Source organism: Perognathus longimembris, chromosome 15, assembly GCF_023159225.1.
Source record: "Perognathus longimembris pacificus isolate PPM17 chromosome 15, ASM2315922v1, whole genome shotgun sequence".
NCBI lineage: Eukaryota > Metazoa > Chordata > Mammalia > Rodentia > Heteromyidae > Perognathus > Perognathus longimembris.
Window position 1 is genome coordinate 23,228,655 of NC_063175.1, and position 16,299 is coordinate 23,244,953.

The 16,299-nt window shown below is 38.7% G+C and overlaps 1 protein-coding gene across 4 annotated transcripts in view; it reads right to left on the reverse strand.

The window, feature by feature from the left end:
* The window catches only part of Chst9 (carbohydrate sulfotransferase 9), a 232,729-nt gene that overhangs the window by 13,378 nt on the left and 203,052 nt on the right, over window positions 1-16,299 (reverse strand). The window lies entirely within an intron of this gene.

Genomic DNA, 16,299 nt, shown 5'->3' on the forward strand with positions numbered 1-16,299 from the left:
TGTTGTTGCTGCCATGGGTGCCCTGGGCCTTGAACCAGGAAAAGAGGCTCCTGGGACAACAGATGATAATATGAGCTTCCTGACACCATGTATAAGAGAGTTTCTTTCCAGGATTTCAGACTGAGGAAGCAAGAAGGGGAAGAATATAAGACATAAACCAGCAGCAAGGTAGGACAGACAGGCAAGAGAGAGAAGCAGGGAAGGCCATCTTGTGAATGACGAGAATGAATCTAACAAAACAATGGGGTGGGTGAATGAGTATTTGCAAGAAATTATCTATTCATGCACTCAGATACATTTTAAAAGTTTTATTTGAAGAATATTGTTTCATTAATTTTAATTTCGGGCACTCTTACAGGGTTTCCAGAACAGATTCTTTGCCGTAGCACTTGGATTGAACGTGCCAATGAAATGACTACCAGAAGCAACCATATCCATGGATGTGATCTCTCATCCTCTTATTTCTTTCCCTGCCAAGGGAGCTATGAACGTCACTAATTCTGATCTCTTGGCCTTCTGTTGAGCCTTCAGAGTTTGCAGGCTTCATTCCCCACAACTGGTTACAGAATGACCTCTTTCTTAGCTGTGGGATCGCAGAGGACGGCCTGCCACCTGCAGCCCAGACTTGGTAACTGCAGCATGCAATTTAGGGCCAGGCTAGCCTTTTGTGTTACTTCCTTTAAGCAGCTTTCATATCCTAGAAAGTAGCATATACCTATGGGACCATTTCTCTCCCCACGACATGCCTTCTATTGATAATTTATCTGTATCAAAAGCTTTGTTAACAGTTGAAACAGCAGGGCATTTATGTGGTACAGCTGTGGCCAGAGCTGACATCCATCCCAATTCTCATTTATGTTCAGACACTTGATGGGCAGGATTCTACTTGACTTATTTCTAGAGACACAGGTGTCATAAAGCAAGCAAACACAATTCTCCTAAGGTGCTGCAAACCTTGGATGCTACAATTCTGTTATCTCCTTGGAAGGAACAAATATCTTAGCATCCTTGCTCACAAAGCATAGTTTATTAGCTCTATCTACTCTGCACACAGGAAAACAAATTGTCCACAGAGGGGCAAAGGAAATCTTGGGCTCCATTTAGGGAGTTTCCTGGAACATTCCCATAATTGTAGGCCACTAGTAATTAACCTGTCTACTGCTAGTATGATAACATGAGGAAAGTGTATGGATTTCACAGCCATTCATCTGTAAAAACCAAGGAAGAGTCATGCCCTTTGGGATTCGTTGGCCAGGAAAGTGAGTGGACCCATATGCCTCCCCTGTCATGTCTGACCAAAGAGCAAAATGCCCTGATCTCTCCTGTGGGATTCTATACTTCTGTCTGTGCTGAGCCCTGCTGGGCTTCACTCTCTAGAAAGCAAGCTCCCAAACCAAGCAATAGGAGAGGGTGTGTGGTGAGAGTGGTTCTGGATGAATGCAGATAAACTGAGTATTTCACACAGGCTGGTGCTACACTAATGTAATGCAATTTAATTTTTATCTCTGCTCCAGCAGTTGGTCAGGGCAATATCTCCATTAAACCTGCTCAGAGTCATACAGTTGGCAGATATTAGAGGTAGAATTAAAATCTGAACTTGCCTGGCTCCCAAACCATCAGTTTTTCACTTTATAACACACATTTGACATCTGTACTTACAGGAATGCACCCTCACTGTTGGATCCAAGTGATTATCACCCTTTATGCTGAGCTTCCTTGACATGGTCAAACATGCTGGAGTCAAATTCACTTACTCTGAACACTGAGCACCATTGAGATTGTGCTTGCTTTTACTTCAATTTACAGTATGTAAAGCATATCAGCTGCCAAGAACTGATAGTCTGTCAAAAAATTTCAAATGTGTTGAGATGACTGACACACAGGGATTTTAGATCTGTGCTGGAAGCTAGTCCCTCATAAACTTCACTTCTTCTCTCATGGAACCTATGATCATGTGCTGTGATCAGTGCTTAGACAAGCACTGAGCACAAGTGTGCTCAATGATTAGACAAGCCTTGGAACAAAGCTCCCTATGTTCATGGCATCTTCAGTTCTTTTTCTGCCTCCATATTACTGATAGAAACATATTTACCAGACAAGGGGGTTATGGCATGAAGCCACTTTCATTCTACCTGTGTTGGCCTTTTTGAGAACCATTTTTAAATTATATTCATATTTCAGCATCTACAAATCATGGAGAACGTGTGATCACATGGGCACTGAAGAACTGTGTCCTGGCCTGAGGATGAAGGGAGGGAAGTTGATGGGATTTTTGAAAGCCGAGATAACCTCCTAGGGACTACAGAATCTATTCCCCAGGGCTTTTTATCATCAAGACACTAGTTTTATGATGCTGTCTCCATGGTGATTTATACATCTATTTTCTTTGATGAATAAGAATGCAGCAATTCATATTCTCCAGTTTCATCAGTAGTAGTGTCTTCACTGGGCAATACTACCATAGGATTTGAACATTAAGGGTTTGAGCACTAGGCCTTGTACTTGATAGGCTAGTGCTCTCCCAGTGAGCCATGCTTCTAGTCCCATTTTTCAATGGCTATTTTTGGACTCTTGAACATGCATCTTGATCAACATCACTCCTTCTCTCATTCTTCTCCCCTCACTATCTTATCCCTACCTTCAAGTTCTAAGTTCCATTTTTAACAAAATCCTTACTCTGTAGATCTCTGACTCCTTAGACAATTATCTCCAAGGCAGATAGATTTATTTTGCCCACTAATCAGTTCTTTTACCTTCACCCAGGCAATTTACTCTTCATTATCTCCCTCAAGGTGTTTCCATCTGCAAACTGCATTACATCAGAGAGAGGAGGGTAACCTTTGGGATCCACTGGGTTACAGACCGAATTGTAAAGAACCCTGGGGGCTTAGGTTGTTAGACACAGGCGTCACACCTATACCAGCCCAGTGCCTTGTGTGATTAGAAGGAGGCAGCTCTGAAGGTGAGGCATAGAATTTTCCCCAACTTGTGCTTTACAGATAAATATCAACTGTTTTTGACTAATGATGGTGTGGAAAGTAAATTGAATAAATACTCAATTCTTGACATGTATATTCATAAATATGTCTTTTAATCATGAATTTTATATTACTGCCAAGAGCATCATGTTTGTACAGTGGCCCCAGGGACCTCACTCTCATTCTTGCCATAGCCTACTGATCCCTTTCATGTCCTCAAACTGTATTTCCTTTCCAAAATGTTCACCATACTATCAATATTTATGCAGATTAGTCTTTCTCTTCAGGTCTTGACTATTGCCACAGCTGGCAGAATTGATTAAGAACCATTTTCATTCTTGAAGTATATACTGAACACCTAATGGGTACACTGTGCTGTCGAGGCTGTGGGGGGAGGGTGGGGGTGAGAAATTTTAACAAGGCCCCTGTTCTCAGTGTACTGATATTATTGAGTGATGGAAGAGACAATGAATAGTTAAATGAACAAGAAAATTTAAGTGGGGAAAATGTATGCAAATACTGAAACAGTTATAGAGTCTAGTGGGACAGAGCAGATGTCTAGGAATGATTCTATCCTTGAAGGAGCTAACTGAGCTCTGGATGATAAGGGCAGCAAAACCTGTGAGAAGAGCATTTCAGGCCCAGGCAACAGGTGCATGGAGGCCCTTGTATGAGAGGGAGCTCTCAGATAGCAAGCTTGTGCAGTTTCCTGTGAAAGCGAATAGCCCAGGAAGGCAAGGAGCAACCAATCAAAGAGGAAGGCAGGATCACATCTTGTAGGACTATCAGATCATGATGAATACTGGATTTTGAGAGATTTGATACAAGCACTGGAGATTTACATTTTATAAAGCTCACTTGGTTGCCCAAGTGGCAGATAGATTCATGACAGCAGGAGTGGCAGGAGAAAGTCAGAATAAGCTGGAGTAGAATTGGTGGAGCATACCAGTGGGAATGGAACAAAAGGAAAATGCATGCAAAATACATAGGGAAACACCCATAACCCATTCTTCTGTGGAAATTTCCCACCTGCCCAATTTCATTCTACCATACTGTATTTTTTTTCTCTACCTGGACTGGCTTCAGACTATGATCTTCCCAATCTCATCCAAGTAGATAGGATGAAAGGCATGAACTACTAGTGCCAGGAGTGGAAGAAGTTTTATTTTATTTTATATTATTGTCAAACTGATATACAGAGCGCTTACAGTTTCATACTATAGGCATTGGATACATTTCTTGTACTGTTTGTTACCTCCTCCCTCATTCCCACTTCCCCTTCCCTTTTTCCCTTTCCCTCCATGAGTTGTTCAGTAGATTTACACTAATCAGTTTTGCAAGTATTGCTTTTGTAATTGTTTGTCTTTTTTACCCTGTGTCTCTAGATTTTGGTATTCCCTTTCAGTTTCCTAGTTCTAATACCTGTATACACGACTCTGACCTGAGAAATTTTGGTTTTCATAGTCCTCCCACCCCCAGATTGTTCTTTGACTACCATGCTTCCTTGACATGTACTTTTTATTACTTGCTGATTTTATACATTATCTATAATACCGTGTTAACAAGCAAGCAAGTCATAACATAATTATCTGAACAATGTATCCAAGTAGTTAGCCAACATGAAAATCCCGTTAGAACAGGTCTGGTGCTAGAACTCTCCTGAACCTTGTAGCAGCTGACACAACTCTCAGCATAGGGCACATGTTGAAATTGCTTATTGATTGTTACAAAACATGCATCGCTGATATTTGTCTCTTCCATATTTTTCTTGTATGAGGAAGGATGAGAATCTGTCAATACTCATTGTATTGTTAAAGCAATATGCAATGCATTAATCATCTCTGAAATAACCAGATGAGGCTTTATCATGATCTCCTTCTATTATGCTGAGATAATTTCACTTTCTTTGCAGTTTATGAGGCAATAAGTGGCTCCCATCTGTTGATGAACATATTTCTAAGAGTCATTTAGTCTTGAGTATGGAATACTTGAGGGGAAGTTAAATTGTAACTTTTTTATATTAAGTGTCATCTTAGTAACAGAATCAAAATTAGAAGCATGTGTTCAATTTTGGTCTTTCATTTTCAAAGCTTTAGGTCAGGCAAGTAATTAATTTCATTTGTTTACAAAGTAGATTATGCCTAATAAAATCTATTTTGTTTATGGTCACATTGTAGTTAATCCCTAGCCTTATAAAATGGGAGAAATCTGATTGGCTAATCATTCTACATAGTAAATTGCATTATTCCACGTTCACAGAACATTGCCTTAATTGAATTATGCAGTAATCGCATGATGAAAATATTCTCTTTTAATACACTTTGAGCAAGGCATGCCAGCGATGAAACAGTGAAGAATGTTGTTTATTTTGTTTTTGTTTGATGATTGACCACAGAATGTAACGTAACACTTCTGTGTATAACTTTTTCCACATTAAAGCTAATAAGGACAAGGTAGCTTTTATAGGGTACTTCCTGGTACTTTGAGTTTTCACTGTTTGTGGGCATTTCTTGTCCTTCCCAAACATTTGTTTTTAAATGAATGCTACCTTGTAAAAATAAAGCTTAAATCAAATTGGTTTCATTTTATGCACGATGAAAGGGACAGTTGTGGTCACTTTCTCTCTGAAAGGAGAAAAGAAGATTAGTCCCAGGCATGTTTTCCTGTACTTTCAGCAACTGATGAGCTCCAAGAGGCAGCTCCTCTGCAGAGTGCAGATTCACACAAGCGCCTAATACATCTGAGAAGCCCATGGATGGATACAACAGATGCAAGGTCCCTCCCTGGGAGACGCAGACCTTATACATAACTCAGATGCTGCAGAATTGGGCTGTTGTTGATCATCACTACTTCTTAAAACCCAATTTATTTATGTCAACTAGCAACATTTATCCAAAAAAATCATGACTAATCATCAAATGTGGCTTTTACACAACTATAGAGAAGACCAGGATTTCACTTGTTAGAAGTAAAAATGGACTCATTGTAGACCATCATTCACTTCTCCATTATGAGACAAAAAAAAGGAATGGCATGGGTGCAATGGTTTAAATGTAGACTAAGTAATGCACTTGAGAATGTGTTTTTGGACATAGTGACAAACTGGTTCTGTGGCCCATTTGGCCATGGCTATGCACTGAGAAGTGGATGGAAGAAGGTGGTATTTGAGTTAGTGAATCCTGAATGGTCTCTGATTTCTATGTTCTTAGACTTCAGCCATTGTGGTTTGTTGCTATATATTGATAAAAAGTCCAGAAGAATGGCAATCACATTATTGTTATTAATTCTAATATTGTTATTAAAGTTAATCTTAGCATCCTTGTTATTAAGGCTAATAATATTTTCTAAGCTGTGTTTTCAGCTACTTGCTTCTTGTCAGGGATAGATGCTATTATGTAGACAGGCAGATGATTTGAAAAATTCAAAAGACAGGAAGAGAAAGAAAAGAAGCAGACAGAACAGAAAATTTTTCATTTGGTAGATTTCACTGACAGATTGGCTAACAGGGTCTGAAGCCATGTGTCTATGTTTTAGTACATGGTGCATTAACCATTCTGAACACTCATTTTAATAGAAGCTGCATTTTCACCCAGACTTTCTATATCTTTTATTTTCTTTTTTATTTTGAAAAGTTACACCTTTTATTTTCTTACACTAGCACCCATTTTCTGTAGTTATTACTAACAGTAAGAAACTTCAAAGAGATTTTTAAAAAGTAAAATGCTCTTCTGAAAATAAAAACACCAAAAACCTTCAAAAGATCAAGTGAGCATTTCATGGTGGGTGAGAATCAGAGTTTCCTGCTTTACTTTGCATTTCACATCTGTGGGCTCTCTGTCTGGGCTCTGCTGAGAAAAATTGCCAGTGGGCATCAGATTATCCCAACATATATATGTATTTTAGTGTTTAATTACTTTTCAGGCTACAAAATATTTTCTCTTTGGCCAGATTTCCTTTTTTCTTTTAAATTACAAAAGTAATTTAATGCTCAACAGGGTCCCCAGAGTTTGTTCATGCTCACCTTGTTTGGTAAAACACTTTGGAAAAGAAATGTACTGCAAAGTGGCCTTACCAAATGCTTCAGTGCTGTTGTCAAAATGGCGGTGCTGATGAGGGTGGTCATATTTGGGCTCATTTAGTTGACTGAGCAACTCACAGAGGCAGGACTCCATTGTTTAGCATAAGTGGTTTCAGAAAGGGCTTTGAAGTAAGACAGCTCTGGATAGAATCTACAAGTACAGGTACAGGAGGCTACACAGAACCATGGCTGCACCCATGCAGCAGACTTGAACAGCTGGGTTTTGTTCATGCAAGTGACAATATACCACTTGCACCATTTGAATCCCTACAGGGGGTTTGAATCCGTACAGGGCTATGGCTGTGACATTTTATTTAATCTTTAGCATCATATCCATAAACCCAAAGATCATCAAGCATTTAACAATAATGCTATTATTATTGTTATTAACTTTGTGCTAAGCACAGATACTCAATTACGGATTGCTATCTGTATAAACATGGGGACTAAAGTGATGATCTTTAGAGCCTCTGGTTGTTGTGATGAATAGATGATATTGATCATTGAATGAGCAATACAACAATTGGCTATAAATATTTAGAAGCATTATTAGTGCTCCTGTGTCAAGTATCAGTCTATCTGATTGCTAATAATTGCCATTGCATCTATTCCAATAACTACTTTCTTCTTGAAGTTTGTGCTTTGAAAACACCTGTGGGCAATTTCCTCATCCTCTCTTTGTCTTGTCATTCTAGATATCATTTCACAGAAATTCTTACACAATACTTTAGGTAACTTGGTTTCTGAGTGGAGAGGAAATTTATACTTAAATATTTCTTAGGTATGAAGCCTGACTTTTAGTAAAGAACATTTTTAAATAAATTCTTCTTTCTTAGGTATCAGCACTACCACTTTTCATTCTGAACCAGTCTTAATTTGAACCATTAAAAATTATCTTCAAGTAGTTGTATAAAGGAGTTGCTATTTAATAGAGCTGATTGTAAATACAATCATCATCATCATCATCATCCCTTTCAACATTCTCATCCATCCTGCCCATACCCATCCCTTCCCTCCCTCTTCTTAATTTTGTAGGATATACATTGAATTCATTCTACTCCTCCTCTTTCTTTTCTTCCTTTGTCTACCTCCTTGCCCCTTGATCTCCCTACACCCTTTTTCAAGTGCCTATTTTCTGGTGTTTATTTTGTTGAACTTTGACTTTGCCTTTCTAAGGAATTATACTATTTGAGTTCTTCCTGGAATGTACAATATTTCAGATAACATGTTTGTATACACTTGCATTCCATCCAACATATTTGCTTATAAGTTTATAAACTAATTGTAGCTTCAACACATGAGGGAGAATAGGCAACCTTATTCTCTCTGAACCTAACTTACTTATTTTTTTCCACATCATACCATTTCTTTACAAATGATACATATCATTCTTTCTAATGGATGAGTAAAATTCATTCCTTGAATTAATTTTCTGGACCCATTCAAGAAAATTTTCTTGATCCATTCATCTTTTGAGGGGAATCTGGGATGGATGATCCCATAACTTGATGGTGAATAGTGTGCTGCAATGAACATGTTTATGCTAATGGCTTTACTATATCTTGGGTTGTCATCTTCTCAAGAACTGCCCAGGAGTGGAATTGCTAGATCACAGGGTAGTTCTATATTTAATTTTTTCAGGAACTCCATGGGTAATTGACCATGTTCACGTTCCCACTAACAGTGTATTAATGATCCCTTTTGGTCATATCTTAGCCAGTGTCTATTGTTTAATTTCCTGATAATTACCATTCTAACTTGAGTGTGGTGGAATGTTAGTATTGTTTTATTTTTACTAAGTTTTCTACCTTGTCATTTTTCTTTCTTTTATAAATTTAATTTTATTACCAAGATGATATACAGGGGGATTACAGTTACATATGTAAGGTAGTGAGTACATTTCTTTTCAAACTTGTTACCCCCTGCCTAATTTTTCACCTCTCCAATCCCTACCCCCAGTTGAACAGTTAATTTCCAACATACTGTCTTGTGAGTATTGCTGTTGTATTGGTTTGCCCTTTATCTCACCATTTATGATGTTCTCCTTCCCTTCCCAAATTCAGATAAATATATATATATATATATATATATATATATATATATATATATATACACATATACATATATCCCAGGGTACCAAAATCAAATGCAGTGTTCTTTTGTTTTAAGTTATAGGATTTCCTTTATGGCCAGAAGTGTTGAACATTTCTTCATGTGTCCACTGGATATTTTTAGTTTTTCTGAGAAGACTCTTTTTAGCTCAGTATTCCATTAATTAGTTGGTTTGTTGATTCTTTGAGGGTCTAAAACGTTAAGTTCTCTATATATTCTGGCTATCAGGATATATCTGGATATCCTTCTATTCAGTAAGCTGTCTTTTTATCTTGTTGGGTTTTGTCCTTTTCCATGCAGAAACTTTTTAGTTTGATGCAATCCCATTTATCAAGCTCTTTTGATTTGGCATGTTTCCGGATCTTTACTCAGAAAGTTTCTTCCTGTTCCAAGGAGACCTAAAATTTCTTCTATTCCTTTCTAATTGTTTTATGGTTTCAGGTCTTGCACTGAGGCCTTTGATCCATTTGGAAACAAAAAAGGCCTCAAATCACAAAAGCAATTCTTGGCAGGAAAAGAAGTACTGGAGGTAAAACAAAACCAAACTTCAAACTCTACTACAGTGTTGTAGCTATGAAAACATTGTGGTACTGGCACAAAAAAGCAGACCTGAGGACCAATGGAACAATAGAAGACCCAGAAACAAACCCACAAACCTATATCCATCTAATATCTGGTAAGGGAGCCAAAAACATAAGCCAGAAGAAAGATAGCCTGTTCAACAAAAGATGCTCAGAAGACTGGATATTCACGTGTAGAAAACTGAAACTGGATCCTTTTCTATTACTTTACACCAGAATCAATTAATAAATGCCTCAGAAACCTTAATGTAAGACCTAAAACATTTTAAGATACATACATTGGATAGTTTTTAATAAGTGTAGCTTCCATTTCTATAAAGCAATGTTCCAAGAGAACTAAGGGTTTATGGGATCATCACTAGTTCTGGGAGTGATGAGGCCACAAAGAAAAACTAACTTGAAGTCAAAATTGGCTCCTTGAGTTCATAGTTATTTTGATAAGAATAATGCAAGGTAATACAACCCTACTTTACATTTAGAAGTTGTAAAGTTCATGTTCTGTTAGAAAGGCAGTTGTGAGTGGCTTTGACATAATCTCATTCAGAAAAGAATTCAGGTAATCTTGATTTAAGCAGACTTTTAAATATTACCCAAGAAATATGGGATGTGGCTATAAAAGTAAGCTAAAAGCATAGCTTTCCAGTATACACTGGTATTAGAAGTAGGAAATTGAAAGGGAATACCAAAATTGAGAGACACAGGGTAAAAAAAGACAAACAACTACAAAAGCAATACTTGCAAAACTGTTTGGTGAAAGTGAACTGAACACCTCACGGGGGAAAGGGAAAGGGGGAGGAGGGAGGGGAGTATGAGGGACAGGGTAACAAACAGTACAAGAAATGTATCCAGTGCCTAACGTATGAAACTGTAACCTCTCTGTATATCAGTTTGATAATAAAAATTAAAAAAAAAGCATAGCTTTCCATACTCTGACTATTGGGTTATTATCTGTAGAGGCTATGTGTGCAGTATAAATTCTTTATTTAAGAAGGGCAAAGCATACCATCTTGGTCTTGCCTTGAAGCATCAATGACATATCAAGGTTGAACATAGAATGGTACAATGAATAGACTATAATTCTCCTAGTTAATTGTGGAATTATTATAGGAATAATTTAGTGAGGAGAAAAATTCACATCTGACCAGCAATAAGTTGGGCTCTTGGGATGTACAAAGTCTATCTCTGGAATCACAGATGACATAAATATAACTTCTTGTCCCTTCCTCCCTTTATTGTGCCAATCCTGTCAAGTCTAGTGGTCTACCACTTTGAGCCATACTGCCATTTCCAGCTTTGTGGTAGTTACTTGGAGATAAGAGTCTCACAGACTTTCCTATCTGGGCTGGCTCTGAGCCATAATCCTTAAATCTCAGCCTCCTGAGTAGTTAGGATTACTGGTGTGAGCCACTGACATTTGTCTTACTTCTTACCCTTAGAGTGACACTATCTAGTCACAACAGTCATATTGGGATTATAAATAACTAGAATATATTGAAAATACAAAGGTCTGTAGCAAAGAAACAAAATAAAATGAGCTCAAACAGAAAAGAGAGATTTATCTTGGTCATGTGATGAAGGAAAGCAACATGGAAGAGATATTTGAGTTAGGTATTTCATGAGTATATTTTGTACATGCCGAACAGAGGGTTAGTGTGTTGGGGACATGGGTGTTATAAGTGACACAATTGTTTCACACAAAGGGGTAGTATAGGAAGTATATAATGGAAGGTGGGGGACACCAAGATCCCACAGCCTTGTACAACATATTCACTGTTCAGATGTTAGCAAATTTTTCCTACAGGTAATAGACATGTGGTTTTTCCATCCTGCTTTCTGTTAGAATCACACAATGAGTTTCTAAAATCACCAGTATCTCAGCAGTGTTGTAACCAACGTTTGTGATGTCTTGAGCGAGATTGTGAATGCAGGCCTATAGATCAAGTCAGTTGCCTAGTGTTCTAACCTATAATCCTAGCTATGTGAGAGGTGGAGAATGGGAGGATTGGAGTTAGAGGGACACCAGGACAGAAAAGTTCATGTGACATTCTTTCTATAATAGCCGGGGGCTGTGGCACATGCTTGCCATCATAAGGTATGTGACAGGCTGATAGTGGAGGGACTGAGATTCCAGCATAACCTAGGCAGAAAAATCCCTGAGACTCCATCTCAATAAAAAGATGCTGGGCATAGTTATGTGTGCCAATCATTCCAGCTAGGACCAGAAGGTTAAAAGAATCATTGTAGTACAAGTGCATGCCCAGGCAGGAAGTGAGTCCCTATCTCAAAAATAATCAGTGAATAATATGCTGGGTGCATTGCTTAAATGGCAATGCTTGCCTTGAAAGCATGAGGCCCTGAGATAAAACTTATTCACTAAAACCACAAAAAAAGAAGGAAAGGAAGAATGAATGAAAGAGAAAGAGAAAAAGAAAAAAGGAAGCTACTCCAAGTCCTGATCAGGAATGAGCACCACTTCCCTGAAGGCTACCCTGCCACTACAAGTCTGAGTGGCCAGATGGACATTCAGAGGGAGAGCAGAGCAGAAGTTGGACTCACAGGGAAGATGCATGCATAGTAGCTACATCTGCTCCTGTTAAGGATGGGAATGTCTTAGACAAGGTTTTCAGGTTACAGGAGTGCAGATTCTCCTACTCATGTGGTCCTCTATGGACTCCAAATGACTAGCACAGCCTCAGAACCACTCCAAACTATGCTCACCCCTTCAGCTCACCCTTTTTGTCCCCAGCAGGAAAGAAGTATATAGGGCAGTACAGTGAGACTCCACATCTTCCAACTTTGCAGGATGTGATAAAGATACTAAGAAAAGAATGCTGCCACTTTCACTGGTGTTCCATAGGACACAGGCCAGCTCGGCCCACTCTACTTGACCAGAGCACCCAATTCAGTGGCTATGTCTTATTCTCATATCCTTTGTGTGTTAGATTGGTTATGAGAGTTTAAAATTGGGGGCTAGGAGGGAAAGGAAACAAAAACCATGTCTTTGCAGCTCTGTGTTTGTAATGTTGAAACTTTGTAAGGTATATGCTTCTCTTGATTTGGTCAAAGGGTTGGGCTCTATCTGAGTTCAAGTCCAATGCCACCCATCTAAGATTTCTTGAGGATATGGTTTCCATATCTGTGCCAACAAGTTTCTGGAGTGAATAGAAGGCAGAGGCAGAGGCAGGTGAATAATTGCTGCTAACAATGGGGAAGGACTTTGTGTATTCAGCAGTTAGAGTCTACATGAATGAAGTTGCCAGGTTGTTGTTAGGGTAGATTTATGTCTCACAAACAGATATGTTGAAGTAATATGAGAGGTCCTTAAACTGGTTTTGCTGAGAAACACTGAGCAATAATGTTAAATAGGAGCAAGATAAAGGAGAGGCATCCCAGCCTCCTCCATTGCCCTTGTGGAAGCCAAGAGAGAGCAAGACCATCTCACAGATGCCAATAACTCTTACTGTAACAAAGCCCTATTTTTCCCTTGATAATGACTGTCAGGGAACCCCTGCTCACCTGGTCACCTCTGAACAGGAAATGTGACTCGGGACTGTTTTAATGTGTGTACCTTTACCTCACACTTCTGCTTCTCCTATTTAAGCTTAAGCACCTAACCTTGAAGATGGCTGAAAATAGGCTGAGGTGCTGCCTTATCTTGGCTTGCCTGTGCCACATAATTAATCTTCTTTTCTGCCCATTATTATGTCTCTTTATTTGGCAAATAGCTAGACCTGTCATGTAACTCCTCCTGGAGTCTGGGCCTGGAGTATGGAGTCAGAAACCTCTGGGCTCACTATTCCTCTTCCCTGTGAATGTGATATTATTTGAACTTGCGATATTTGCAAATGTGGTCAAGTTGAGTTCATTAGTGTGGCCTAAGGCAACATGGCTGGCATCCATATGGAAGCCTAAAGAAGCCGAGGAAGGACAGATACAGGAATGATATAGCTTCAGTGCCAACTATGGCTGGCCATCACCAAATCTAGGGAAAGGTGGAGAATTGTCCTCTCCTGTGGGGTTTGGAGGGAGCACGGTCCTACGGGCCCCTTGACTTCAGACATTCAACAGCCAGAATTGTGAAATGATACATCTGTTGTTTTAAGTCACCCTGCTTGTGGAAGTTTATTCTGGAGTCGCTGAAAACGTGACTATCGCCCCAGTGATGTACTCTGAACATGGTGATCAGTGGAAACAACACTTTTTCAGAGCCAGCTTGCAAGCAGAAACTCTGGTCTACAGTATGAACTTCTCTCCACAAGAAACAGTCTCCTATTCTGTGTTCCTTTTTGTCACCTCACAGCACAAACACAAGGTATTAATTCACTATGGACTGCAATTATCTGCTATATAAAGAAGTAAAACAGAAGGTATCCATTTACTAGAAGTTTCCATTGTCTGCTTTATAATAAGGCAGGGTCCAAGAAGTTAAAAGGTTTTTACATTTAGTTTTCCTATTTTCATGATGATCATAGTTTAATTTGGCTTTGAAACTTTTTTGTGAGTATTTTAAGGTATTCACTTTAATGGACCACAGTAAAAGTGATTCAGAAAACCTATAGGAGATTTCATCTCTACAAGTAACTTTTTCCAGATAGGAAATTATTGCAGCATTGAGGTGCCAGAGACAGCTGAAAGCAATGGGTCATGCATTCAGCCCATTGTGGGCAGGAGCTGCCAAGTATTCTCTGCTCACTTTTTTTTTTTTTTGGTCTACTTCTCATAAACAAGCTGTGTTCACAAGTTACTTTTAAAAAGCATACTGATTTCCCCAGTGAATCACACAGGAAAGAATCTAGCATGCCCTCCAGAGGACTCAAAGAGTTGTTTGTTCTTAGAGCTCAGGTGTGGTAAACTAGCTAGAGGCTAAAAAACCCACACTGGATATTGGCCAGCAGGCTGAAGCTTCACCTCCTTTCCAGCCTTGAATTCTCAAGTTGATGTACAATTTAGTCTGCCTACTGGAAAGGAAAGGAAGGAAGAAAGAAAGGGAGGAAGAAAGAAGGAAGGATGGGAGGAAGGAAGGAAAGAAAGAGGAAGAGAGATGGAGGAAAGAAGGAAGGAAAGTAAGAAGGAAGGAAGAAAGGAGGACTAGATTTTCAATTTTAATTTACTTATACATCTATAGTGCCTTTTGGGACGGATTTAGGGGTTAGCTTGATGCTTGTCAGTGTTCCATTTTGCATTTTTGTCTGATAAAGATACTGTATTGATTATCCAGAATGAATTTTCAAAAATGTTGTTTCAAGAGCCAAATTCATTCGGTAGCAGAGTGATTTGAAAAGGACCTAACTACTTCAATTTTTGACCACTTACCAGAAATGTAGATAAATTAGGGATGTAGGATGCCTCTTTGGATTTTATAGTTAGTGAATTCCTGAGAGTGGATCCTTAATTAGAAGAATGGAAGGAAATTCTGTTGGAAGTATTAGAAATACAAGCTGGCAAGGTGCTGGTGGCTCTTCCTGTAACCTGTGCTACTCAGAAGGCTGAGATCTAAGGATCACAGTTCATAGCCCATGGTGGGGGTGGGGGAGGAAACTCCATGAGACTCTTATCTCCAATTAACCACCAGAAAACCAGAAATGTCTCTCTGTGGCTCAAAATGGTGGAGCACTAGCCTTGAACAAAAGAGCTCAGGGACAGTGCCAAGGCCCAAGTTGAAGTCCCAGGACCTACAAAAAGCAAAGCAAGCTGGTAGACAAGGATTGTGCAATGCAACTATGTTTTCTGAGAACAACTGTATACATAAAATAGGAAAGAAAGCTGCCTTCTTTTGTCTTAAAGTTTAAATAATTTCACTTTTTCACCAAATCTGGAAGCCATTATGATTGCTTCTGGCATCAGATTAGTATTTCAGAGGATGAGTAAATATTTGATGTTTGGTTTTGGTTTCTATAATGTTCTGTTAGTTTATCCAAATGTACAAAGAAGGAAAAAATACAGAAAATGAAAAATCACCCTTAAGAGCAGCCCTCACTTTATTTTTGAGTCATTGCTTTTATTTAATTAATGAGAAAATAAATCTCTTTATAAGAAAAAGTACTTTCCATATAACTTAAAAATGCCAGCAGTAAATTCTACAGGTTAACTGTGTTCAGCCTTATGAAACCTCTTGAGTAAACAAAACTAAGATAATGAACTAAGTTAAGAAAGTAAATGAACTATTTGAAAAGGCCAATGACTTGGCTGTTACACAATGATGATATTCTCAAGCATTAAGGCTGCTCCTGCAAGTCAGCTAAAGTAACAATTTTCAAAAGGCAAAAGACAGCTGATAAGCACTCAATTTGGTCTACTATCCTTACAGTAGATAACATTAAACAAATGAGCTAGTGATGTTTAAAGCTCGATGAATTGCAGGGTGTATGGCAGACAGACAATGGGAACTAGAAGTGCAGCTTATGTTAGAGTGCATTGGATGACTTTGCAAACATCCCTTTGGCAGATATAAATGTAGATTTCCCACTTTCCTCCGTGGCAAGGGTGATTTATAATTTACACCAGAAGAAGAAGTGAAAGATATAGATTTGCATCTGTGAGTGAAATCTAA